General features: G+C 40.9%; 1 protein-coding gene and 1 non-coding gene across 4 annotated transcripts in view; one reads left to right on the top strand and one right to left on the bottom strand.

Annotated features, from left to right (window-relative positions):
* Positions 1-25661, top strand: part of TAOK3 (TAO kinase 3) — a 2060965-nt gene that overhangs the window by 85903 nt on the left and 1949401 nt on the right. The window lies entirely within an intron of this gene.
* Positions 7590-7662, bottom strand: TRNAF-GAA. The gene has a single exon. It is a non-coding gene; the product is annotated as a tRNA-Phe (tRNA).

The raw sequence follows: 25661 nt of genomic DNA, 5'->3' as shown, positions 1-25661 counted from the left end.
CTTATTGTAAAGTTTGTTTATGGCTGGGGTCCACCAGACTGGACGTTTGCCCTTGGTGGAAAGAGTCTTGGTTTTATTAGGGATTGCCTGATCCATGCAGTCCTGGAGGTGTTCGTAGAAGGCATTTGTAAGGGCTTCCGCAGCTTGGATTGTGGTTTCCACTAGCTTGGGGGCCTTGAAGGATACCACACCAGTCTTGAGTAGTGTGAAGTTTGCTTTAGAGAAGTTCTTCACTGTGGTCTTTTTTGTTTGGGGTGGGGGCGGGATGTGGATTTCAAGTGAGATAAGTTTGTGATCTGATCTCACCAATGAGGGATATACTTCCGGTGTGGAGCATTTTGTCCCCATGTTTGTGATGATGAGATCTAGTATATTTTCTCCTCTTGTGGGAACGGTGACTAGTTGTTCCATGGCATTTGAATTTATGAACTCCAGGAACCTTTGGGCTAGAAAGTTGGGGCTTGAGTAATGTTCCCAGTCTATATTCTGGTAGTTTCACCTGCCCAATTGCGATATAATACTTGCCATGTCCAATTTGTAAGTTACACACCTGTCCATCTTATCAGAATAATTGTCCTAATTGTTCTGTGAGTGACTATAAAAGACTGAAGATAAATTGTATTGTCATGTAATTTATATAGACTTCACAGTTATAGTTGTTACATTATAGAGCATTGTGTTACAGGTAGTTTAAAATCTAATGTTGTGTAGTCCAATCTCACCTTCATTTTTACATATGGGTTCAGAGCCGATCCTCTGCTCCGACTCAACAGATTTACAAGCTCAAAGACTTCTGGTTAGCTCGTGGCTAAGCAGGTATCCCATAGTGCCACCAGTACAAACCCCAGATCTCGTTTGCCGCGTCGAGTTCGGTTGTGCTTCTCTTGGCTCTGGCTAAGTGTTAAAATTCTTCTGTTTAAATTTTGTATTAGTTATTATGGTGTTGTAAGGTGATATTATCTTAGGCAGAAGTGTTGTTTGCACTTTTCGGTGCATTCTTAGCTTAAACTTGTTAGTTTGGTATCCTGTGTGCCAGTTTAGAGTTTTTGTAGGCACCATTGCACTTTTTTTTTTCCTTATCAGGTAGTTTGTGGCAGTTTTCCGCTGATAGTTAACAGGGGCTCCTGTTATTCTGTTGTCTTTCTAGACCGTTATTGGCAGCTTAATTTCCTTAATCTAAGATTGTAGTTTTGGCGGGGATCCGCTGGTTATTTGGTAAGGGTTGGAATCTATCTTCGGTTCCGAACCTTCCTCTCGGTGCGTCGGCCAGGGTGAGCTCGGACCCTGCATCTATCTTGGAGCTGATGGCTCTGGCTCCAACGTCAACCTATGTCTCTACGGAGTGGGGGCGGTCTTCGGAGCCGGAGAGGTCGGTGTTTGAGATGATTAGGAGCATGCTCTCTCATTCTCTAGCCCTTACCAGTGGTACCAGCACTCTTCACCCGAAAGCACCCACTTCGGTCTCAGCCCCTACTCTCTCCAGAGACAGCAGAGACCCTCAGCCTCAGGAGCCATCGGCTGATGGCCCCCACTCTTCCGAGACCTCCCTGGAATGTCCTTTCGAGGAGCCTCCCCGGAAGAGGCTATGTAAGAGGAAGCATGTTGACTCCCAGGATGAGTCCTTGACATCGGACACTAACCTCGAGGAGTCGGAAGGGCCCCCCAAGTCGTCCTGTGATGATGTCTCCTTCGTGGACTTCTTGGAGATTCTTAAGCAGAGGTGCGACTGGCCCACTGTCAACCCTTCTGATGAGGAGCCGGTGTACCTGAAGGCTTTTGGGTCTCAACCTTCTGCCTCTTGGGTGTCTCCACCTTTTGACGAACTAATGGATCTATTAGTCGAAAGGTGTAACTAATGGATCTATTAGTCAAAAGGTGTGGAATACTCCTGATGCCATGGAGCCAGTCCCCAGGAGACCCAATAAGTTTCTGTCTGCCCCTCCTGGTAAAGAGTTTTTGTCTAAGGGCATTCCCGTAGATGCCATGGTGGTGGCGGCGGCAACAAAGAAGGAGCTGGCGAAGACTTCTTCCTCTGTTCATCTGCCAAATAAGGATTCTCGACAGATGGACAGATTTGAGAAGCGTATCTTTAGTTCAGAGGCATTTACCCTTCGATCGTTGAACTATCTCACTCACTTCACGAAATTACAGAGGGATCTCCTGAAGGAGTTAGGAGAGTCTATACAAGGTGCGTGTACTGAGGGAGTCCCTGACAAGATCTCTGCTCAGTTGTCCACCTTAAATTCTATAGTTAACTCCTCCATGCGGCTTATCTCCTATGCGGCTGATGGAGCGAGTAGAGCAGCGGGTTCAGGAGTTGCCCCGAGGCGTCACTCCTGGATGCGCTTGTGTAATTTTGTGGAACCGTTCAAGTCGTCTTTCACCAACGCCCCATTTGATGGTTCCTCATTGTTTGGTTAAGGTGAAGGACACACTCGCTCGGTGTGAGCAAGAAGGAAAGACGCTTTCTGCCGTGGGAGTACGTTTTACTGTTCCCTCTTGACCATATCCCAAAGGTCAAAGGGGCGGTAAAATGTGGTTCAATAAGTCCCAGAGGGTCTTTCCGGACACACAGGGTGAATCCTCCTTCAGAGGAGGAGGAGGAAATGGGAGATGTTGCCCTAGAGGCAGGGGTGGTCCGCAATACCAGCAAAGCCGTGATTCCTTTTGGGGACGGCCTTGTCAGTGCTCCTGATGTGAGGCCCGACTGTGTTTCTCTTGGGCCAGTCGGGGGTCGCATTTCTTTGTATCCAGAAGCCTGGCTAAATATCAGTCAAGACAAGTAGGTACAAAGAGTTGTTACCAGAGGCTATATCATACCCTTTTCCCTTCCACCATTTGTTCCCAAGAAGATCCCAGATGTACCACCCAATCACAGGGATCGGGGCAACTGTGGAGATCAACAAGTTGCTTTTAAAAAGAGTCATTCAGTCCATCCCAGCAGACCAGATAGGATCCAGAACTTACTCCAGGTTCTTTTTAGTACCAAAACGAACCGGAGATTGGAGACCAGTATTGGACCTCAGCAGGTTAAACAAATCCGTGAAGAAGGACAAGTTTCGGATGGTAACTCTGCAGTCTGTACTCCCGTTGTTAGGGAAAGACTATTGGATGTGCTTTATAAATCTCCTAGACACCTACTACCATATAAAAATGGACAAGGCGTCCAGGAGCCATCTATGCTTCCGGCTGGGAGCCAGTCATTAGCAATTTTGTGCTCTGCCCTTTGGTCTCACCACAGCCCCCAGGATGTTCACCAAATGCATGGCAGTAGTGACAGCTCACCTGAGACATCAAGGATTCCAGGTGTTTCTGTATTTGGACGACTGGCTCCTGACCGCCCCCACCAGGTATCTACTCCTCCAAAACAGAGACGCCACTATTCAACTTTGTGCTTAGTTTGGGAGCCCCATAAAGTGGGAAAAATCTGCATTATTGCCCTCTCAATCTGTGATTTTTATAGGCGCAGAGGTAGATACAGTGAACATGACAGCTCGTCTCCCCGCCGACAGGGCACAAAACTTAATCTTTCAAATTCAACGTCGTTTTCTGTTGTGGAAGGTCAAAGCAAAGTAGGTTCTTCAGTTCCTCGGGACTATGGCTTCCACCATTCTATTAGTACCATTAGCCCGGTTGCAAATGAGAATTCTCCAGTGACTTCTGTCTTCCCAGTGGTCCTTCCAATATCTCCTGCTGAGTCATACTATGCTGCTGACAGAATCATGCAAGAAGGACCTTCTTGGTGGATAGCTCCCAACCAGTTGATCACGGGCGCTCCCTTTGTTCCTGCCCAACCCATTGCCACTGTGACCATAGATGCCTCCCAGATCGGATGGGGCGGGGTATTATCTCGGCAAGACTGTCCAAGGCACATGGCAAGAACATGATGCTCACCTGCATATCAGTGTTCTGGAGATGAGGGCGGTGCTCCTGGCATTGCAAGCACTTCAAGACCTTCTTCCTCTCGGGACTATTGCGATACAGTCAGACAGCATGTCGGTAGTTTGGTATATCGACAAACAGGGCGGTACCAGATCATACCCAGTCTGTCAAGAGGTCATGCGAGTTTGGGAATGGGCGATTTTTTTCTTCTCAGCACTTTCTGGTTGCAATGCACATTCCAGGGATGACCAACGTGATAGCTGACGAGCTCAGCCGGACGATCCTACTGCCTCACAAGTGGTCTCTGAAACAGGAAACAGCGGAACAGATTTTCCACAAATGGGGACAGCCTTGCTGCGACCTCTTTGCCAGCCCAGTCAATACCAAATGCAGCAGCTATTTTTCCCTCATTCCCCCTCTGGGGGAGACTCCCAAAGACGCTCTGGCTCACGATTGGCCCATGGGACTTCTGTATGCTTTTCCTCCATTTTCTTTCATTTCCAAAGTGATTCAGAAAGCCAGTCGTCCGGGAAGCAAGTTGATCCTCATTGCTCCTTACTGGCCTCGTCAGGTCTGGTTCCCTTTTCTCGAGCCTCTTCTCCTGGACGATCCTTGAATCCTGGACCCAGCTCCAGATCTGTTGACTCGCATGTCAGGTTCGCTACATCCCTCAGTCCACACCCTCAGGTTGACAGCGTGGCTGCCCCAGTTCCATCCCTAGTCAGGCTTCATGATGTATCATCCTCAGTATCGCATATTCTTATGTCCTGCCATAAACCTTCAACTAGGAGGCTGTATGGTAGTAGGAAAAGATTTTCTATTTGGGCACAGAAAATGAATTTAGATCTCTACACTGCTTCTATCCCTGTGATTTTGGAATTTCTCTCTGAGCTTTTTCAGCAAGGAGCTGCCGCCGCCACTATCAGAGTCCAATTGGTGGCAGTTTCTCATTTTCACTTGGAGTTTCCAGATAATTTAATGTCTCATAAGTTATGCAAGACCTTTTTGAAAGGAATCATTCTTTTGAGACCACCACTGCAAGAACCTTTGGCTTCCTGGGATTTAAATTTTGCGTTGTCCAAACTGAATTCTCCCCCGTTTGAACCTTCACACTCATCCTCATTGAAATTTTTGTCTTGGAAGACTTTGTTTTTGGTAGCTATTACATCAGCTAGACTGGTATCGGAGCTACAAGCCTTGTCTGTTAAGCCACCTTATTTGATCTTTCACAAGGACAGGGTATCACTGCGTACTAATCCCTCCCTTGTCCCCAAAGTTTGTTCCCCTGCTACCTTAAATCAATCCATAGAACTCCCAGTTTTCTTCCCTAATCACTGTAATGCAGCTGAATACCGTTTTCATCAGCTGGACGTTCATAAACAACTATGTTTTTATTTATAGCGGACCAAGGAATTTAGGAAATCAGATCAACTATTCATTTCCTTTTCTGACTCCAGGTTGGGCTTACCAGTTTTTAAAGTGACACTATCCAACTGGATTTCCACTTGCATAGCCATTATCTACAGTTCAGAGGGCAGACCTTTACCCTGCAGGATCAAGGCTCATTCTACCAGGTCGCTGTCTACCTTTGCAGCCTTTCAAGCCAGGGTCCCACTTGATAATATTTGTGCAGCAGCTACGTGGGCTAACCCTCACACTTTTATTACACATTACAAATTGGATTTAGCTTCCAGGGATGGAGCATCTTTTGGCTGCACTGTGCTTAGGAGTATTTTCCAGTGAGCCACCCAAGAATAAGGCGCTAGGGACGCTGTCCCATATGTAAAAATGAAGGCAAGATTGGACTACACAACATAAAGAAGTTATGTGCTCACCATAATGTTCCATGTTGGTAGTCCATCTCACCCTTCATTTTTACCAACCCGCCCTACTGCCCCCATCCTGGAAGATCTGGAGATAATAGTAATAATTTGGTTATCTTTGTTGGAGACCCTTTAGTATTGGTTTGTCTGTTATGGTTTTTTTTCTTCTAGTGAGCAGCAAACAAGATCTGGGGTTTGTACTGGTGCACTATGGGATACCTGCTTAGCCACAAGCCAACCAGAAGTCTTCGAGCTTGTAAATCTACCGAGTCAGAGCCGAGGATCGGCTCCGAACCAATATGTAAAAATGAAAGGTGAGATGGACTACCAACATGGAACATTATGGTGAGTACATAACTTATTTTTTTCAACATATGCATGCTGATATGTGATTTCATGTCACAGCCTTTTCAGTTCTGACAATAATTTATCCAAAATAACCTTCTCCTTTATTTTTCCACAGCAAGAAATTAAATTTATGGGACAACATGACTCTGGGTTTGTCCCATTACCGATTCCTTTAAAGGTGGGTTTGACAGAAGCAATACAGTTATTCCCCAATGCAATTGGATACACTTTCATATTAAAAGTCACATTATTGTCTATGCGAATATTTATTGGATATTTTGACCCCAATTAAATTTGACAAAAGCATTTTAATGGTAAATATTTTAATTAGAAATTTTACATAGAAATTTAATATAGTATTTCATTCACACTGACCTGACTCTCTCTCTATTTGTGAAAAATACATCCTAACACCTGTACAAGCTGTGTTATCTAAAGAAGATGCAAGTTCCTACTAACATTTAGTGAGTCCTTTAAAGTGGCATCATTTGGACCAACATGAGTAAAAGCAGCTCCATACTTCCTTACGTTAAGGCATTGTAAGGCCCTACTCGCATCCTTTTATTTTTGCTCTTGGCAAGCATAACACTATTAGATACTCACATCTGTAGCTAGTATAATGAATATAAGTTCCTGTAATAGTCTTCATTTACTAGCATACCATTTCTGACCAGATAAGAAGAATCCCTCTCTTCTAAATTCAGTAATGTGTGCTCTTTCAGTTGTTACAAAATAATGATCTTCATTACTGTTAATTTTACTAATCTCACTATTTTCATCACTTACTTTATTTGCAAGCATGTGGTGCTTCGGCAGCATTGTCGCCTCACAGTAAGACGATGTCCGGTTCGATTCTCAGCTGGAGCGTCTTCTGCGTGAAGACATGCGTGAATGGGCATACCTTCGTTGAAGGTTGTGCGTTAGGCCTGGCAAGCTGGTACGTAAAAATCAACCGCCAATCATTAGCGGACTGGAGTTCCGCTGTGGCGACCCCTAACCTGGAAAAACCGAAAGACACAAACAAACGTTATTTGCAAGCATACAGTTCTCATCTAGATGTTATTGAACTTCCACAGCCTAGGCCATGTTAACATGGAAAATGAATAGCTGAACATTTGAAGAGGAAATGAAAAAACAAGCCTAAATGAAAATCTCACCTTTCTAAAAGCTTTGTATTCATTAGCATTCTTGTTTTTCAGTATTGGTAGATATCTGCCCCAACTTTCCAGACATTGCTGGAACTGAGTGTCACCTGCAAATGCAATCTACCAGTAGTGGTTGCAGTAGTAGTAAACCTGAAATATGTAACTCAAAAGGTATGCAGTGCCATAGTGGCAGATATTTGACAATTTAGTTTGGTTGTTGATCATGTATGACCATATGATGCAAAGACTGCAGTGTGAAAGTTACTTTGAGTGTAGCATATGTTAACTTCATAGGAAGTTACTAGTCTATTGGCCCTGAGGCCCTTATAAGCCTAGCCAAGTGTTTAGCCAAGTCAGCACCCTATGCCTCAGTCCAGCAGAAAGGTTTTCCTGCTGAAGCCCGCGATTGAATCAAGGACCTTTAGATCTTCAGTCTAACGCTCTCCCAACTGAGCTATTTCGGCTCAGTTAGCTGTTTTTGTCTTGTTGCATGGTGTGCTAACAATGTCCATTTTTATATGTGCTTGAAGAGATCTTGGTGTCACACCCTTGTTGACTTTAATAAGTTGTTGCTGTGCTGCATCACTGGTATAATAATGGCATCACTGGTATAATAATGTTGCTGAAGTCCCAATTTATGAAGATAATGAGGTTTTATGAAAATCTGCTGTACTCATTTGTGTGTGTTTTTTTTTCATTAATGGGTTCCAGGTAGCGATAGTGATGGAGAACATCCTAAGTTTAGAACCTTATGTATTGCAGCAGCTAAGTGTGATTTAGCTTGAAGTAAAATGTGTAGGGAATGATAAAAAGTCAGACAAAACATACAGCAAAAGGTGTTCTGTATGATATAAGACATAATCGATTATGACTTTCTTAGAAATCATAAGATTAAGAAGTCATTTGATAAATGTATTCTTATTTATGTGGTGACTGGATAAGTAGATTCTTCCTTTATGGACACTTTCCAGTCTCATCTAGTGCATGAGACAGTCGCAGAATAAGAATACAGTGCAAATAATGTGAACTATTATTTGTTAGTTGTATGTCGCAGAGTTGAAAGTACTAAGTCATTTCAAGTCCAAGGTAAGCACAAATGTGGGTTCATAGGTAGGTACTAGGCTATCGGCCCAAGGGCCTACGTAAGCCTAGCCAGCATGGTACCATAGCTTAAGTCACCCAAGAAAGTTATTTGCTTGTGCCACTGTCCAGCAGAGACACAGAAGTGATCCCCGGGGTGTATTTCTTATTTCCCATCCACTCATCAAGATTTTTCTTGAAGAGTGCTAATGAAGAACTTTGCTTGACATAGATGGGTAGCTTGTTCCAGTATAGGAAGTCCCTGGGACAGGAATCTATCCCTCCAGCGTGTCCTGTTTATTGTGGTGACAAGGTTAGGTCCCTAGAGCGTGTAGCTCAGAGGGATTGGGATTTCTTTAGGTGTAGCATGTCCAACAGCTCTGTGTTTGTCTTAGCTTTCTGTGTTAGGCAGAGATCACCTCTGACTAGGCAGTATGCTACGGAGTAAAGCTGGAGTTTTTTGAGGCAGTCAGTGTAATGCATTTGTTTGAGGCCGGTAATCCTCTTTGTGAGGTACTTCTGTGGCCTTTCCAGCTGCTGCAGATGTCTTGTGAGGTACATTCCAAAAGGGGCGTTGTACTCTATAATGGGTCTAATGAGTGATGAGTAGAGGGGAACAATGACCTCTTTTTTTTTTTTTTCCTGGATGAGAACCCTTTTATGATGAGGTGTGTCGCATAGAAGGACTTTCTGACTAATGTGGTGATGTGACTATCAAAGGAGCGCCTACTGTCCACCTGGGTCCCAAGGTCTCTTATCACACATTCGGTGTTAAGTAGATTGCTGCCTGTGTGGTAGTTCATGGGTACAGAGTTTTTACCAAAGGGGATGACACTGCACTTTTTGGCATTGAGCTTGAGGCCATGGCTCTGACATCAGGCATCTGTCTCAATGAGGCCCGTCTGTAGGATGTCCACATCATTTGGGGACTTGACTATGGCTCCTAGTTTGCAGTCATCTGCGAACTTCGTTAGCCAGAGGCCTTCTGTGTTGGTCTGTACTTCAGAGAAGTAGATACCAAACAGGAGAGGTCCCAGGACGGAACCCTGTGGTACTCCACTTGTCACTGCTTTGAGGTCAGATTTGGAGTCTGCAACTTTCACAGTGTGGGTTTTGTCAGTGAGCCAGTTGGCAACCCATCTTGTCATGTAGGGATTTATACCTAGTTTAGTGAGTTTAGCTATAATTCCAGAATGGGGGATGGTGTTGAAAGCCTTGGCGAGGTCAAGATAGGCTGTGTGAACCACCTTACCCTCATCCACGGCTTTGGTGACTGCCTCAAAGAAGTCGATCAGGTTCAGGAGGCATGATCTGTCTTTCACAAACTAGAACTGGGTGGGATCCAGAGTTTGGAGGTTACCAATGTCTTTGTTTACGAGTTCCATGGCCTTGCAGACCAGGCTCGTCAGGCTAATAGGTCGATAGTTCCTAGGATCAGTGTAATAAACAGGGTTTCTCTTTTTTTCCATTTGTCCAGGAAGATCCTGAATTTAGACTGAATAATAAGAGCTTAAGATTTTCATGAAATTTGGTATTTTAAACCAAAACACTCCTTTACCATTACTTGTATTTCTTTTTCTATTTACTGCTTGTAATACAGTCCTTTCACTTTCACTTTATTGAATATTCTGTAGGTAAACTTTTTTTAATTTATGCATAAAGTAGTATAATGCATTAACAGTAATAACTGTCTTGTCATACTTTTGAAGTTGCCTTATACAGCATGACACTGTATGGTCCATACAGTGTGTAATGCACTTTCCACCCAATCATTCTAGTTGTAGGTGTATTTTTTTTTTTTTGTGATTTTAATGAAGTACTATTTTGCCCTAAACTGGTATCACATAAAGTTCAGTGAATTTTACCCTTAGTGACATCATTGTAGGATGTATCTGCAGATTTTAATGGCTGCAACATTGAACATGCACTGAGCCATGTTTCTTAATGTATGTGTGCTCACAGCCACACTATCCCTTTGGTGATGTAACTAGGGGGGGGGGTGCAGTAGAATTCTATTGTACGATTCTTAAGATGATTATAATATCTTTTTTTTTTATTAATAAGAAACTGGTCACAAAGAATAGGTACAATGAGATGGAAAATGTATCATGCTACTTGGCTGTGAAGTGCTATGGTGTGTGTGTGTGTGTGTGTGTGTGTGTGTGTGTGTGTGTGTGTGTGTGTGTGTGTGTGTGTGTGTGTGTGTGTGTGTGTGTGTGATCACAAGAATACCCAGATCCATCTTGTGAAATTGGAATTTCATTAACATCTAAAAAGTTAGCATCCCTGATTGATGCAATAATATGAAGCAAAATGAACTTAATCATATGTTTTAAATTGCATTGGTTATGTGCATTGTGACTCAAATGTTGTAGTGATAGCTGGGGAAATGAAGGAATGATGAGGCTGATCCTGCTACCTGTCTTAGAAAGGAGGGCTAGGGGCATACGTGTCGTAGAATACATGCTGTCCTGTAAATCTCTGATTGGATGAGACTTGGTGACAGTGAAGCATCTGCTTACAAGGAGAGAGGATGCTGTTATGCATAATGTAACTCACAGAAGTAAGTGACAAAGCTCGCTGGAACATCTGTAGTCATTCTTCTCCATTTCTGGGCCATCAACAGGCCATCATTATATTTGTCAAGATGGAAGGATTTTGGAGCTTTCAAAATGTCCTGGGTCCTGCCTCCAGAAGGACAGCTGTTATCTTGCTCTTCCTTAGCTTCATGAGGGGTCAGTGTGCTTCTGAGTAGTTGCCCGAAAAACATTTTTTAGTCTACATTGTTGATTTACAAATTCCAACTTGAAACATATATTAATGTGGCTCTAGTTGGTCCTAGGAGTCCTAATAAAAAAATGCCCAGACTTGAGGCCGTCTTGTACTCGAATGCATACATTTAGGTGTACTAACAGAAGCTTAGGTTCTGTGCAGTGAAAGCACCCCTCTATTCCTGGGTCTGTCACTTTTATAACTTATTCAGAAATGTTGTCAGAGACACCCTTACATTAAGGTAGATTCTTTCAGTTTTGGATATCCAGGTCACCATAAACAAAATCAACTACCACTTAATAGCCAGCTGTATAGTACACCATCCATGTGTCACACAGATCATGACTGCAGTCTAATGGCATAACTGATATCCTTGTAAACCCTAATGTTTGTTGTAGTTGATGTTAGTTACCCCAGAATAAACTGTCTCACTTGTACAACAAGTGGGAAGTGTGAGCAGTGTGAACTACATAGAAAAGATGATAAAAGCACCCCCTACTAGAGGACTTTGTGTTCTGGATCTTGTCTTTATTTATATTTCCCCCTCTTCTAGCGCTCCAGAAGCATCATCCTACATTGTCAAATCAGACCACAAATTGGGGATGTTCATAACCCCCCCCAAAAAAAATAAAAAAAAACAAACAAATATCTGTGCTCTGGGAATTCTTGAAAGTAAATCTTCTGCAGCTGCTTAATTACCTAGGTAAGTCCAGTGTATCCCATATCCTATAGAGCTAAAGCCTTTACTCTGAATTCTTATCTTTTTCTTATGTAGTTGTATAGAGAAAGCAGTATCTACCCATGTCAAATAATCTGGGAAGTTTAAAAAAAAAAAAAAAAGCCTTCATGGTGGAATATTATTTTGCTGTTGAGAGTTTATTTATATGAAAGTGCAAGATCCTATAGACAATCACATAATCTTGTGTTAAATGGGCACTTGGGAATGCTAGCAGATAATTTTAAAAAGAGAGAGCGGATATTGATTCAGAGCTGATTCACTCCAGTTGTAAAAGTACAAAAGGAGAATATCTTCAGTTAAAAGCTATTGTACTGAGCACATAGTATCCCTGACAATTCCTGCTGCAAAAGTTAAGACAATCTCACTACCAGGGGAACTTCTACAGCTGAATTTCACTACAGTTACAAAAGCAGTAAAGGAGAAATGCCTTCAGTTAAAACCAAGATCCCTCTTGCTATCCACCTTCCTATACCTCTCTCATTCTTCACTAACCTATCAAAAACTGACTTGAATAAACTAGACTCCTCCTATAACAGAATAGCTAAGCTTGTCACCAACCAACCCCACAGAACACACCACTGCACTGCTCTCAGCTCAACTGGCTAGAACTTCCCAACCTATTATTACTAAAAACAACTATCCCTTGTCCGTAAAATCGTATTCAACCCTACTGACTGCCTAGCTCTATCAAACCTAGTCCAGCCAAACACAAACTGTAGATTCCTCCAGTCATACATGCTAAAAGTGACCCAGTCTCAGAACTATCATGGAGACTCCCTCTACTCCTATAAAATAGCAAAAGATTGGAACACCCTTCCTCAACAGATATCTAAAACCGGTCTATCCTAAAAAAAAAGACTCCCTTTAAATGATGCAGTTGAATACTTCATTGTAGCATTTCTAAATATTTTTAACACCTTAGCCCCACATTGTACAAAAAGAATTAAACCAACCTTACCCTGTGTCTTGCCAACCAATGCAAACTCCTTCTGAAAGAGAGAAAGCATGGATTAACTGGCAAAAAGATTAAAAATGACAAAAATTGTCAGCTATTCAGATGGCAATGAAACCAAATCAAGAAACAAGTTAATAGGAGATAAAAAGTTGTACTATACTCGCCTACAAAATAGCCATAAAAAAATTCTGGTCCTCCATATCGTGTCTCATCAACTCCTGTACAAAAAGTGTCCCATCTCATACTCAGACCTTCCCTTTCTTCAAACGACTACCTATTTCATTACATACGTCATAGAATGCATAGCCAAGTTAACCTCAGACTCACCCCTTCCATACACACATAGACAACTCCACCCACTTTACCTTTCAAACAGTTTCTATAACTTTTATAAAAAGCTTTTACATAAACTAAAACCTTGTTCCTCCTCTGCTGACAACTTTTACCCGGGATACCTAATTCTAGCTACAGATGTAGTAGGATATCCAGTCAGCATTCGTATTAATAAATCATTTATAGATTCCTGCATCCCTAACTTATGGAAAATGACACACTATCCCCTTACATAAAGGAAGTAATTCCACTAAAATAAATTCTGTCTCCTAGCCAGCCATTCTCCCCTCTCTAAAATCCTTGAAAGATGTTTACTTCAACAATTTCTCCACGATCTCTTACAAATAAGCTAATCGTAATACGTAATGTGGATTTGGCCTGACCACAGCACCTCCACTGCATTGCTGTCATTTACAAACACTGTCAGTAAAGCTCGCAACTCTAATAAACTTGTATCTGCAATATTTTTAAATCTGTCAGAAGCCTTTAACGTGGTCTCAGACACTAAACTCCTCAATCAACTTTCCACCCTGGGTCTGTCATCTCCATCTGTTCAGTGGCTCTCTAGCTACTTTGCCAACAGGAAAATAAACAATAAAACCAAACTTGAGCCGCAGTCTGTGGGTCACCAACAGTTTAATTTCAATAAAACTACTACAAAGATAAGCACTTTCGTCTCAACAGTGAAACTTCATCTTTTACTGTGAAATAAATGCTCTGTATTTTTCTTATTACATTTTGTTTCTCTCCTAAAATATCTGTAATTGATTTTTGAACAGTGGAGCTTTTCTCCCAGGGCCTCTGCTTAAAATGGACACTTTTTGGCCCACTCAGACTTTCCTGGTAAATAAATGTCAATTAAATAAATAAATAAATAAATAAATAAATAAATAATGAACCCAGAATCACCATTGATAGTACAAGTTGTTATAAATATTTTAACTGTGGTTGGAGGTTGAGAAACAGGATTAATCATTGTTCTGAATTGATTTCACAATGATACGGTAACCAGCAAAATTTAGTACGAGTCTTTCCTAACCCACCATCATAACTGCCCATCTGATTCAGTCCATATTGTCATAACTGATCCCTTTTTAGGATATGGGGGGGATTTATCGAATGATGCAGATTCTGATTGCTGTTTACAAGGCAGTTTATAAACAAAATGAAATGAGACAACAGAGGGAGAAAACTGGACATTGTCAAAAGCAGGATGGCACTAGAAGTGGAGGTAAAGGCAGGATGGCACTAGTAGTGGAGGTAAAGGCCAAGTGAAGTCCAAAGCTTTCTGCAGCTTACTATTAAGCAATTTGTGAAACTGGTGGAATATGCTGAGGAATGTCTTGGATTAAAATTTAAAATGTGGATTAATGTAGTTCAAATTGCTTTGGGATTATTTGTATAGTTTGTTGAACAGACAAACATTTTCTTCAAAAATATAAACTTTTCTTCTCTCTTTAACCTCATACTACAGCTGTAGGTTATCTGAGAGCTTGGCTTGATGGTTGATCTTCCAAACATGGTTTAGGGAAGACTTTTTGCTTTAATATAGTGCTTAGACGTAGAGATTAAATTGCTCAGTTCTTTTAAGAATGCTGACTTGAATGGGGAGGGGGGTAGCATTACATAGAGGTAATGTACAGAGATGGGATCTGTTTAAGGTCTGGAAGGAATTAGTTGATTACTTTCATATTAATGGCAAAAGAAACACAACAGACTCCTCCAGCAGACCACAACTGAAATGAACTGAGTGGAAACGGCACAGCTGAATAAACGTGTAATTTAATTTCCAAGTGCTTTCACCTTCAGTAAAGACATCATCAGAGATAAAAACTCTTTGCTGGAGGAGTCTGGTGTGTTTCTTTTGCCACTGGAGTTTCACCTTACTTCGGGCAACCTACGAGTAGTTATTTTCATATCAAACCTAGAGGTCCTGCAAGAGCACTTGCATAGTAATTTTCCAGCTCATATTTGGCTGAAGTGTGATCACTTAGCGATTTTTATTTTTATCCGCTTCAGGAATATTTTCAGGAGAACTTGACATATTTGGGAATGCTTTATGTACCAGGACATTTGTCAATGTTTTTTGTAGTGGTTGCAATCCAGTCGGAAGATATCATCTTGGAGATGAATAGATGGATGGCTGAAGTAGTCAAGGAAATATTTCAAGCTACCCTTTGCCAGCAAAAAAATAGTTCAGAGATGTCTTGCTCTATGTAAACCAGCAAGAAACTTCTTTGGAAATAAATATCAGAATTGGGGAGAATATAAACAAAGACAATGAAGATAGACAGATTTTAATTGTTTGACCTAAAGAATAAGAATCGAATTTTCTGCTGATACAGGAAATAACCTCTCAGCCAGGAGGCAGGAGAGCTCAAAATAGAAACTTACAACTACACATTCAGTACCTTTTGCTTGTTCTGTCATGTATTAGAATATTGTAACCTGGTTTGAGTTTCTTCAGTCAGGAGATATTATGGCTGATCCATGTTTTGTTGAGCGACCCAAGATATTAGGTTTATTTTATTTTACTTAACATTTCTTAGGTAAGCGGACTGATCTAAGGACTCTCTTCAAACAAGTCCCAGGCCAGTCAGACAAATGCAGAATACAAAATTAATGCACATAGAAAATATACTCTCTTAAATACTTGTTTTGTTTAATGTTATTCTGTGTTTGTGTTTTTAAATTATGTAGTTCAAATGTACACATTGCCATTCAGTAAAATATACTATTACATTTTGTTACCATTCAGTAAAATATACTGTTACATTTTGCAGATGTTTAAGTACAATACTTAGCAGGTAAAGCAGCAATTCCAAATAAGAGTGCAATTTAACAGTGGCTTGAGTATAGAGCTGAAATAGAAGTAGAGAGAGAGGAGGATAATAATCAATAATATTCCTCTTTAAGGATTCTCTATTCTTAACCCATTTTTTGTATTTATTTTGTCAGTACAGTTCCTAGTAGATGTAGAATTTGAAATACGTGAGAGTATTAAAGATGGAAGAAGAGTTTCTTATGACCAGTCCATTTTTTAAGTAGGCATACCTTGCTTTTGATGTTAGTTTTAACCAGTTGCTTTCAAATAGTATGGAGGGGATCTTTAATGACAATAGTTAAACATGTACCCGCATTCAAGTGTGTATCACCAGAAATATGAAAGAGTATTGAAAAAGAAAAGTCATGTCAACACTTTGATATGATTGTTTAAATAAATGATTAAAAAATATAGTATGGGTAATACACATAGGTTTACATTGCATAGTATACTTGAAAATGTAAATGTAAGTTATGTTGTATGAATGCTTTTTCAAACATTTTAGGGAATTGTTTTCATTCTTATGTTATTTAAGGGAATATAAAATATAAATTAGTCTGTCTAAATCCTATAAAATTATAATTAATAATGAAATAACTTTGACAATAGAGGAGTTTTTATGGAACCAATAGATGCAGATCTGCCTGATGGAGAAAAAAATAATTTTAATATTAAACTATATGGGTTTATCATCCTGAAATTTATATTGGAAAATTTTCACATGGAAATATATTCATAAAAGTTTTATTACACCATTCTAAATATCAAAATGTAGTAAGTCAGACATTTCTAAATGTAGGAGGTGTGGTAAAGTAACCAAAGCAGATTGGATACATAACTTTTCCACGATCTGCTAAATATTGGAAGGATATATATTACTTTAAGGAAATAGGGACAGATAAATGTGACTTTAAAAGGGCACCAATTTTGGTAAATGCTGTAAATACCCAAGCAGTAATCAATATTGTATATTCTGGGGTCTCCTAGCAGTTGCTGGAAACATAATTACTAGAAAATGGAAGGTCTGATTCAGTTCCATTATTCAAGCATTTCATAGAATTGACCACTATTGTATGCAATTGTGAAAAAAAAAGTAACAAAGCTAATATCTGAAAATGGTGTTGTAAAACCTTCTTGTTGGGACAGATCAGGTATGTTAATAGTTAAATATAACATTTTTGAAGTCTGGTTGTAGAGGATTTAAAAATGTCTATTGTTATGTAAAAACAATTTAGAATCTTCCTTCCTCCTTTATACATATATATTGTAAATATGTTAAAATGAATAAATTATTTGAAAAATAAATTGTATAATTTGATATAATTTTGATTGCAGTTTGCAGTAGCTGATTTATATCATATTTTGTTTGTTTTTCCTGTGTACAGCAACATGAGTTAGAATGCTGAAGTGTGTGTAGGTTCATGGATAATATATTTACATTTCTGATGATCATGAGTTTCTTTTTGTCTGATGATCAAGTGTACCACTCTTAAAGTACTGACGCTGAAACATAAGTGACTGGTAGGAAGGAATAACACAACATAGGATGCAAGTATTGCGTAGGGAAGAATTACAAACGCGTGTGCGTATATATATATATATATATATATATATATATATATATATATATATATACACACACACACACACACACACACACACACACACACACACACACACACACACACACACACACACACACACACAGAGCCCTCTGCTTAGGCACTATGAGAATCATAGAACTGAATATATAATAGCTTTCATTCGGGATTCAAAACTAAGAAGTCCAGCATACCTCTTTTCACTTCTGTATTACTTGGACTGATAGCGTGTTTGGGTGAGTTGAAGCTGTCTATGCATGTGCATCTAAAAAGATTTCAACATTTTTAAAGTCCTACCTAGGAGCCACTGCGTATCTATGGTCACCAAGAGAGATGACCAGTGGTGGGTAACAGTGTGTGCAAAGCATTGTCTTGAAAAAAGAGCAGAAAGCAGTGAAAGTATATTAAGGTCAGAAGATTCCGGAGTTGACAGAGGTAGATTTACATGTGGAATGGTGTGAAAGATGACGGCGAATGTTTCTTCAAAAGAAAAGGTAATTCAGGACTTTCTGGATACTATTTGCTATGATCATAAATTCATGTATTTGTCTAGATGGTATCATCGTTTGAGGGCAGCATAAAACAGAATTTATTCACAGTTTAGGGCTGTATATGTATACTGATACCACAGTTTAATACTTGCTGTTCCTGTCTTTGTATCCAGTGAGTGAGTGACCAGGATTCCTTATTATGTAACCGTTGGAGTGCAGGAAGATATTTTAATCTAGACAGAGCAAGAGATTGTTAGGCATTATACTTTTAGAGCACGATTGACAAGTTGGCCGTAATTTAATGGCTAGTTTTTCAGTGAGGTTACCAGAGTTATTCTTTGAATTATTCAGTATATTCATATGTACAGGCATATACAAGTTCAGTACCTGCATGAGTGCCACACGCTTGGTACTAGAGTCCCAGATTTAGTTTAGCATCAAAATCATTTGAGTGACAAAAAATGAAATTCATGGAGATGAGGAAGGAAATGATGTGGAAAAGCCTGTTTTTGAAACTCTGTAAAACTCAAAATGACCTGCAGGTCTTAATAAAACTGTGCTCGCCAACTGTTCTACTGAGTTCTAGTCTAGTAGAAAAAAAGTGTTGGTAACGTTATTGGACTAAAAATAAATCATTTTGTTTATTTCTGAGCACGGTCAGTGATAGGAGAGCTCTGTCTAATACCATGTCTAGAGATCTATACTAGTACTTTTCATAACAAGTGATATTTAGATTTGGGACATATTCTAACGCATGGGTAATTGAATATAAGGTTTTAAATTATGGCATATGGTGAATGACTTTATAGCAAATGAAATTAAGCAGTGGTACTTGAACCTGAATGAGGTGTTAAGGCAAAGATGATTGAAAAAGATGAGATACGTGTTTTAGTTTAATGTGCACATATTTTGAGAATATAGTAATAAAGGGTCTATATTAGATTATCAAAGTTGCAGAACTTCGAACACCATATGGTCGACACCGTATAATCGAAGTACTGAAACTTCGAAAATCTAAAAAAAAAAATTAAAAACATAAAAAACAAAAGTAACTGCTGTAAGTAGGGGGGCAAGCCCCCCCTGCACCCCCACACCCACCGCTACTTAAATATACCAACACTGAGATTGTGCTACAGCGTAGCAAGGGGAACTCTTCCCTTTCCGCACCATAATCCATTGAAGTGCAATCTCTGAGTTGGTATATTTAAGTAGCGGGGAGTGTGGGGGGTGCAAGGGGGCTTCCCCCCCTGCTTAAACAAGTTACTTTTATTGTTTTTTTTTTTTTTTTTTAAGATTTTCGAATTTTCAGTATCATATGGTGTCGACTATATGGTGTTCGAAGTTCTGAAATTTCGATAATCTAATATAGACGCGTAATAATTTTTGTTGAAACAGGCAAAGGGGAAAAGTCATTATGCGCATGTCATGTGAGATATGGAGTAGGAAATCAGAAAAGTGGAAGGTGTGATTCGGTAAAGTTTGGTGAGATTATGTAGATGTTTTGTTTTGGGGGGGGTGGATTTAGGAAAACAAAAGGTAGGAGTGAGGAACTGATGTAAACTTGCAAGAAAATAGGGTAGCATTAAATTATGGACTTAATGGGATACCCTTAATTGTAAAAGCTGGTTACTGGAATCTGTGTCCAGCTTATTTAAAAGTACCTGAGAAACTAGAAATGGAAGTTGCAAGCTCTGTTCTGCTGCCTTCGGAGGAGCTATACTAAACCCTATTACAAGATCAAGAAGGGAGTTAACTGGTTCTTCACTGATCTGGTATAATGCAGCATACACATTTAGTGTGCTTTCTTTAATAAATTATAAAATGACATAGTAGAAAAGTACTCGGATATGAACGCTAATATGTCTAATGATTGTTGTTTTATGTGTGGAAGAGATTGAGAAGTCTAGAAGGTAGTATGATGTGCGGTACAAAGTTATGTTATTGAAATGGACAGAATTTTTTTCAGTCTGACATCTAGAATGCAATTCTGGATAGATGAAGACAGGTTGGGAAAGGCATTAGGTAATGGCAATTTGTGTAGTGGACAGCATGCAGATGGGTATTGCTGAAGGCCTATAAAGTGATATAAGGTGCAGTCTTGAGGATTATGCTGGTTTGGGCAGGAAGAAATCTTAGAAATGTAAATTGCATTGTGCCAGAGGGCTTGGTTTTATACAGAATAGACATGTAGTATACAACACCTTGTCAGAATTTATTTACTTTTCTGTGTCTGAGTTTATATATTTGCTGACCTCTGGTTGAATTTTTTGTTTTTCTCCCACCCTCCCAACTGCTGTTGTGTTCTTAAAGTTGGTGGCTTTTGCTGTTGCCTTCCCCCACTATACAAATGATCTGGGACACTCCTCCCAGTCCCATCTCATTAGCTTATTCTACCTAATACAGAGATCATTTGGGAAGGCCAAACCCCTTAGTTCCTTCACCCTGAATTATCTTCTGTTCCTCCTTCTACCTTACTAACAAAAATCCCACCACACTTTATTCAGCTGCTTTTACTGTATTTGTGTTTTCCTCCTCCTACTACATTACTTCATCTTGCTTTTTCTGCTACTTCCTGCTGCTTGTTTTCTAAAGTGCTCAATTGCATTATTTTGTGTTGCATTTTTACTGCTTGTTTATAGCCTGTTTAAATTGTGTTATTCTAAGCCTCTTAGTTTTGGTTTAAGCACTTGGGCTTTAGGCCTACCCCTTAGCTCTCCCTGGCCTTTCTCCCAAAGATTCTGCCAGGTATGGATAGACAATTTCCTACAGTTTCTTCTGCCAGTCTTGTTGATGTGAGCATCCTGAGACAGTGTAGCAACTGCCTCATGTACACAGACAACCATCTACTACTATCACCTAGGAACACAATTTGCGAGAGATGTAATTACATTAGGAACCTAGAGTCTATGCTCTCTCTCTCTCTCTCTCTCTCTCTTCCTCTCATACCAGTATATCTGGCACTGAGAAGGTTGTCAACACAATCACTACAAGTCAAACACCACCAACACCTGCAAAACACGCACCCACATATGTAGAGGTCCTCAACAAGAACATACCCAAACAAAGGAGGCCTTCAAAGTAAAAGCACATACGAACTCCACAGCCCTCCATACCACCCACAGTTCACACACCAGTGTCTCACAGCTACTAAGGCTTAACCATAAACCCAACATATTAGTCATAGGAGACTCCAATGTGAGACACACAGATGTGCGTCTCACCAGGCTGGATAAGGAGAAAGTCACGGTTAGTTGTCTCAGTGGCCAGAATCCGCCATATCACATACACACTCGAGTCTCTCAGCAACTGGTACTGTTGTTGATGTGAATGACTTGAGACATACCTCCCTGGACTATATGAAGAGAGACTTGGTTGAACTCGCTGAATATGTTTTCCAGGCAGGTGTGTCCCTAGCCTTACGCTGCATTCTACCATCACCCAGAATGATACCTCAATACAAACAGAAAATGATTGACTTTAACAATTGGCTTAATTTCTGTTGTCATTGTAGGGGGATCCAGTACCTGACAGCTTGGGAAGATCTGATCGACAGACCATGATGCTTTGCCAGAGATGGCCTGCATCTGTCTCTCTTGGGCTTCAGGCTTCTGACAAAGGCTCTTGCCTCCCCCATAGTGCCTTTTTAGGAAAAGTGACGAGGTTAAAACTACCAGCATAAAAAAATTTCAACAAAATGCAAATTAAAGGTCATGCTGCTAATGCTAGAAGTCTAACATGAAATTGCACTTATTGCAAGCATTCTTAACCCTGGAAAATGCTGATATCTGCACAGTCACAGAAACCTGGTTCAAAGCTGCTGAGAGCAGCCCAGCCTTACCTGGTTACTCATCCTATCATACATTCAGACCCCAAACTGTGGGCATTAAAGCCAAAGGAGGTGGAGTTTTAAAGCCAAAGGAGGTGGAGTTTCAATATATATATATATATATATATATATATATATGTATATATATGTATGTATATATATGTATATATACATAGATATATATATATATATATATATATATATATATATCAAAGACATACACACCTCCAGGCTGGTCAAACAGTATGATGCACAGGAGACACTCCAGGTGCAGTTAACCATTGACAAGACCCCTATACAAATCATGGCTAGCTACCAGCCCCACACCTGACTCAAAATGCCCAATCTGCCTATCTGGACCTCTTTAAATCTGTCAAGATTCAACCCTTTACCCTTATCCTGGGTGACTTTAACTACCCAAACGTAGACTGGAAGAACTACTCATGCCAGAACACAAATGCCCAGAGATTCCTCAATTTTGTCAATGCAAATGCTTTGGAACAGCTAGTCGATACCCCCACAAGTGGTGATAATATCTTAGACTTGGTATTAACCAACATGAGTAACCACTGCAGCATCCCTGCAGTATCATCCTCCCTAGTAAGATCCAAACACAAAGCAGTCACTTTCGAAGTCAACATCTCCCTGACACCCCTCTAGCTAGAGTCAAACAAAAGAACTTCTCCAAAGCTGATTACAGCCTTCTGAGGGATGGTATAAACTAGCTTCACAGCCCCCTTCTCCTCTGTAGGAAATGGCACCAGTATCCAAAGCTATACCAAAGCACTATACAAGCATTTATATAGATGCATGGAATCAGGAATACCTAACAGGACTAAATCACCCTCCACAAGGAAGAGTAAACCTACCTGGTGGACATCTGCAATAAATAAACTCTATAACAAAAGGAAAAAAAAATTGTTGTCCAGGACCAATGAGGAGCAGGTTCCCAACTGGAAGCAATCTCTCCTTAGCATGTTCAAGAAAGTAAGAGCACTAGTGAAATCCTCCAAAGCAGACTTCGAGTCCAAATTGGCCACATCTACTAGACTATCAAAAGGCCTTCTTCATATATATCTGCATCTCAACGAAAGCACCCAGATCTGTTCAGAACTGGTGGTCAAGGACATCACATATACAAATGCTGTAGAAATAGCAAACTTGCTGGCTGACAGATTCAGCAAACACTTCACCCCTCTATCCCCCCCCCCATCAGTAAATCAGGACATTCCCAATACCTGCCCCCTTCCCTTTATATCTAGGGAACAGGTCATCGCTGCTCTCTCAAAGGCAAAAAATACAGCCTCCATGGGACCAGATGATATCCCAGGCTGCATCCTACATGAACTTGAGCAGGAATTTGCAGCACCATTAGGTGTCCCATTCAACCAAAGCCTGAGTACTGGCTTTTTCCCAGTTGAGTGGAGGACATCCACTGTCATCCCTTTGCACAAAGGTGGAGCATCCACAGATCTGGCAAATTATAGACCCATCAGCCTAAATAGCCTGAACTGCAAGGCCATGGAACAGTTTATCACGGCGTTCATTAACAAGGACATTGGCAACCTCCAAACACTCGATCCCACACAGTTTGGCTTCGTCAAGGGGAGGTCATGTCTGTTAAACTTGGTCAACTTCTTTGAGACAGTCACCACCATGGACGAGGAGAAGATGATGCACATCGCCTACCTTGACCTGGCCAAAGCCTTCGGCACTATTTCCCACTCGGGTATAATAGATAAACTCTCTCAACTAGGCATCAATCCATATGTCACCAGATGAGTAGCTAACTGGCTCACTGATAGAACTGACCTAGTCAAAATAGGGGAAACTACCTCAAGCAGTAGACCCGTAACAAGTGGTGTAACCCAGGGTTCGGTCTTGGGGCCTCTGTTATTTGGAATATACTTTTCTGAGGTACAGGCTTTACAGACCAAAGCCAGTGGGCTATGGCTGACCAAGTTTGCAGATGACTGCAAGCTGGGCACCGTCGTCAATTCTCCTAGTGATGTGGACATCATCCAAGAGGGTCTCACCCAAACAAATGACTGGTGCCAGAAACATGGCCTCAAGCGGAGTACCAAAAAATGCATCATCATCCCCTTTGGGAAGAGTGATGTCCCCAGAAATTAGGTTCATAGATTCATAGGATGATACTAAGCTATTGACCCTGAGGCCCTTATAAGCCTAGCCAAGAATTTCACCCATGTTCCCTAAAAGTCCGCACCTGTTTCCCCTGTCCAGCAAGGACACAGGTGAGATCCCAGGGGTATATTTTCTGTTTCCCATCCAGTTGTCCAGGTTCTTCTTAAAGAGGGCTAGAGAGGTACTCTGCTTGACATGGAGAAGGGAGTCTGTTCCACAGATGGGGGAGTCTTTGGGACACAAATCTGTCCTGCCAACAAGTTCTGTTAATGTCACAGACCAGGTTAAGGCCTTGCGTGCGGGTTGCATGAGTGGAGTTTGTCTTACGGATATGCAGCAACTCCATCAAGGCTGGGTCTGAAATGGCCTTGTATGCCAGACACCGGTCACCTTTGAACAGCCTGTATGAGACTGAGGCTAAAAGCCCTGTCCCTCTACTATCTTTATGGGATAGGTGTTTGAGACCCTGGATTTTCCTGGTCAGGAACCTCTGTGGTCTTTCCAGTTGCTGCATGTGCTTGGCAAGGTACTTGCCAGAGGGGGCATTGTACTCGATAATGGGTGTGATAAGGGAGGGGTACAGGGGGTGTTATGACCTCCTTGTTCCTGGATGAAATACCCTTATCTTTGAGGTGGGCCATCACATTAATAATGTCCTAAGGACGCAATCAGTCGTGAGAGATTTGGGCACCCAGGTTGATAGCAACCTGACCTTTGACCACCATGTTGCTTCCATTGTACGGAAAGCCTTCTACATGGCCCACCTCATAAGTAAGGGTATCTCATCCAGTGACAAGGAGGTCATAACATCCTTCTACCTCTTCCCTTATAAGGCCCATTATTGAGTACAGTGCCCCGTTTGGCATGTACCTCGCAAAGCGCATGCAAGAGCTGGAGAGACAGCAGAGGTTCTTCACCAGGAGAATCCAGGGCCTCAAAAATCTACCATACACAGGTTAAAAGCCCTATCCCTCTACTCCGTTTCATGCAGAGTCCTCAGAGGTGACCTCTGTCTGGCATACAAGGCTATCTCAGACCCCGCCTTGATGAAACTGCTGCATATTCACAAGTCAAGCTCCACTCCAGTAACCCACTCGTTCTGCCTCAACTTGGTCTGTGATATCAGTAGGACTTGCTGGCAGGACAGAGTTGTGTCCCAGAGACTCTCCCATTTGTGGAATAGACTCTCTCTCCATGTCAAGCAGTGTACCACTTTACCCCTTTTTAAGCACAACCTGGATAACTGGATGGGAAACAGAAAATACATCCCTGGGATTCCATCCTTGTCCTTGCTGGATAGGGGCATCGGATGCTGACTTGTCTAAACTCCTGGCTAGGCTTATAAGGGTCTCAGGGTCAGTAGCCTAGTAACTTCCTATGGTTACATTGGGTGAGGTATATGATAGGAAGACGTAAGAGGCTAGACAGAATGTTGGCCAGCTGTGGTGATACACACATTCCCGTTTCTGGTGTGTACACAAATATAGATGATAGAGACATGGTGGCTACGGCTGCTGTTACAAACTTCTTTTTTAAATTGAATGTTTATTTTTATTTTTTTGCTTTGTCTTTAATAGTTGTTTCTGTCCACTTTTAATAAAATGGGGTGATGTTAAGCATAGTGTCTCTTGTTGCTTCTTTATGCAGGTATGGTTATTTATTCTCTTTATTATTTTGTTTTGCTTTCCTTAACAAGA

The sequence above is a fragment of the Protopterus annectens genome, chromosome 4.part0 (assembly GCF_019279795.1).
Source record: "Protopterus annectens isolate FY-2018-M chromosome 4.part0, PAN1.0, whole genome shotgun sequence".
Lineage (NCBI taxonomy): Eukaryota > Metazoa > Chordata > Ceratodontiformes > Protopteridae > Protopterus > Protopterus annectens.
This window is presented reverse-complemented; position numbering and strand designations above follow the sequence as displayed.